This window comes from Rattus norvegicus, chromosome 9 (assembly GCF_021556685.1).
Source record: "Rattus norvegicus strain SHRSP/BbbUtx chromosome 9, alternate assembly SHRSP_T2T, whole genome shotgun sequence".
Lineage (NCBI taxonomy): Eukaryota > Metazoa > Chordata > Mammalia > Rodentia > Muridae > Rattus > Rattus norvegicus.
The window spans coordinates 56,996,649-57,000,000 of NC_141542.1; the positions used below are offsets into that span (position 1 = coordinate 56,996,649).

General features: G+C 40.6%; 1 non-coding gene and 1 pseudogene across 1 annotated transcript; one reads left to right on the forward strand and one right to left on the reverse strand.

Annotated features, from left to right (window-relative positions):
- Positions 1-1,078: 1,078 nt before the first annotated feature.
- Snord89 (small nucleolar RNA, C/D box 89) lies at positions 1,079-1,193 on the reverse strand. Its single transcript, XR_015630025.1, has one exon. It is a non-coding gene; the product is annotated as a small nucleolar RNA SNORD89 (small nucleolar RNA).
- An 888-nt stretch (positions 1,194-2,081) lies between these two features.
- On the forward strand, positions 2,082-2,842 carry Rnf149-ps2 (ring finger protein 149, pseudogene 2; annotated as a pseudogene).
- Positions 2,843-3,352: the final 510 nt, after the last annotated feature.

Here is a 3,352-nt window from a genome sequence, read left to right on the forward strand (position 1 = left end):
TTCAAAGAAAGAACACTAATCAGTAACATTTTAAGAGTACAACTTTTTAAAATACCAAAATACAACCACTTAAATAATTATTACTGACTTAATAAAGCAATGTACGGAAGACCACTTAGTCTATAGGGTATGTTCTATTTACACTTTAGGTAGCAAGCTTTATATATTTTAGGTAACATTTCTATAGTAATTAGTTGTGTTTCTGAGTCTTACAATCTATGTAACATTTTGAATAGCTCTTGGTAACAAAGGATATCTGAGAAATTAGTAATTAAGAAAAACGTTTACCATGTTCATCAAATCTTAGCAACTGCTTACTGCTGATTTCATTCTGATGGTTTTTTTTTTGTTACTATCGTCTATATTAGGCATAATCCAAGATTTACTAAAGCTTGAGATTTGTAACTAAAATGGGCCCACAGAAAATGGACTCTGTTCCTCATAACTTCAACTCATGGTTTTGTTCTACACTTTGCTATAGGAGGAGGCAAGTGGGTTCATGGCAAGTGGGTTCATGGCAGAGACCTCACTATAATGAGTGATGCAAATACTATTTTTGGAAATGAAATGTTGACCAATGTTTCTGGTTTTAGAGGCAAGACTGAGCTGGAAAAGGCAAAGGTAGCTTTTCTAATGTGTTGAATCATAAAAGCACAACATTGTATTTTACCGCATTGATTTTACTTCAGGCCCACATCTGGTGCTTAGGACAGACATGGTGGAACAGTGTTTTCCTGATCTGTAAAACTGCTTTTGTCTAAATGTCCTCAAGTTCTCGATAATAATAGATACACACTGATTAAACTTCGTCCTTTCTTGAGCAAACAACATCAACTTTCTCCAAGGAAATTGCTGCCAAATTTAGCTATCTTGTTCTAGAAGGGCTACTGTTGCGTTTACAATTCTAGCAGTCCTTGATTTGATAAGTGTTCTAAAGTTACACTGACACTGCTTGGTCAGCGTAGCTAATCTAAGACCCTGATTGTTTTTCTTAGCATAGGAAGGCTTTCCTGCCACCCCCACCCCCACCCCACACTTGGGAAGTTCAGCACAGGCAGGAAGCTTCCACACTGGCACTACTGAGGTCAGACAGTGACTCGCTTCAGGAGGTTTTGTCATCGTGTGCCCACACGGAGAGCAAACTGTTGATGGAGACACTGCAATTCGGCCTTTTATTGTCATCATTCCTCAGCAGCCTTGGGAAGCAGTCAGTGGGAAGAAAGGTTCAAGATCCCAGTTAATCAAGCATGTGAGAGACAATTACCTGTAGAGTGTGGTGACTGTTCCAGTACTCTGCTGGGAGAACTAAAGTCAGTACTGCTGGGCGAAAGCCAGGAAAGCGGGAACCACAGCAAACAACCTCCAATCTTCACATCACCGTTTAGTCAGAAGTGATCTCACCACTGGGAAGGCTGAGGCACAAGGATGGTGAGTTCAAACTCAGATTAAACAGATCCTGCCTTAAAAAAATTTTTTTTCTGTAATGACTAAATGATTAAAACCATCTTACCTTGCTCGATCACAAGATCCTTTTGTAAAAGCAAGCCTCATCGGCTGTTAGAATGGTTATAGCATTTTCCCTGTTATGTCTTAAAAAAACAAAGCACTAACATGCCAAATTCATGCTTTCCTACTTGCACTGAACACAGGTTTGGTGCTAACTTATAAAGCCAACTTTGAGACTCTCCAAAAAGTGTTCAAAGTATGATTTTCTACATCAACAGCGGATTATAGTCATCTGGTTGTACATTTCTTTCAGTAAAACTCACCACGTATTTTACTATGGAGCAGCTAAAAATCAAACTGGAGAAAAACAGCTTGGTAAGACACTTTATCAAATATTATGTCTTAAGAAGGGCTCTAAGGATAAACTTAGCCTTTAAAGTTGTATTTTCTTGGTGCTGGCTTCCAGTTGGGATACTTTCTGCAATTTTCTGGAGACAAGCCCTTGATGCTGATGCTTTCTCTGCCTGTGAAGACGGTATATGGGTACCATGGTGATGTCTCAGAACCAGCTCTAAGAGATGTTGTCCACACAAATAGAGACACACACCATGAAACTGCCCTTATTACTCTACACAAAAACCTCAAAGTTGTACTGGACCTGCTTTTTTAATGATGGCTGTTCCAGGGAACCAACCCACTAAAGACCTCCCCTATGCTACGTGTGCAGAATGGAACCTCTTTATATGTGTCTGGATACCTCCCTCTCAAACCCCAGTAGTTACACTGGTTATCCTTACACCAGGTGCTCCATACACTGCCAAAAGTTCTCAGTACCCTTTCAAGGCTCCCGTGACTACTGTTGGTCCCAGAGGAGACGGAACAATCAGTGAGGACACAATCTGAGCAGCTCTAAGTAGCCAGTGACAAAAAGATGGCAGATGGAAAAAATGGATCACAGCTAGTCAGGGCTCAATGCCTTGAAACAAAGAATCACCAAAACAGATTACTGGAAACTAGAAGGAATGGTCCCATTTAAACCAAGAAGTAGCTGACATAGAAACAGAACTTGTGAAGAAAGACAAAGGACTAAGTTTTGCCCTGGAGAAGATGGAAAATAGATCTGAGAATGATTATGAAGTTCTTCCTAACTCCATGGCACACATCTTTTACTTGGCAGAAGCTTTCACGGGCAGAGTGACAGACCTGGATGTGTTCCTGACTCATGTCTGTCTCCTGTCCTGGAGGCAGTTCTAGCTGAGGGCATTAATGCAAAGAGCAAGACAGACCATGGGTCAGTGACCTCTACTTCTGCTGTCAGCCAGAAACCAACTTCTTACAGCATTCTCTTTTGGGCTGGAGAGATAGTTCAGTGGCTAGCCCAGAGAATTCAGGTTTAATACCTAGTACCCACAAGGCAGTTCACAAGCCTCTGTAACTCCAGTGCCAGCAGATCTGATACATAGCCTCTTCTGGCCACCCCTGGCTAATGGCATTTAATGGCATTTAGATGACTCACAAATGTACACACAGACAAAGTGCCCATATACGTAAAATAAACTTAAAGAAAAAGCATTCTCAGTTTATCACTGAAGTGTAAAATATTTCGATCAAGAACATATTTTCCTTTGCGTAAAGACTAGATTTTTTTAAGATATATATATATCGCTGTAGCAGTCTTCAGACGCACCAGAAGAGGGCATCAGATCCCATTACAGATGGTTGTGAGCCACCACGTGGTTGCTGGGAATTGAACTCTGAACCTCTAGAACATTCAGTGCTCTTAACCACTGAGCCATCTCTCTGGCCCAAGACTAGCTTTTATTAATGCACTTTCTTTTCTATCCTCTGTAAAATTTTTGTGCTGAATGTTAGGGCTGACTATGCTAAATAAAATTTGTTACATAGA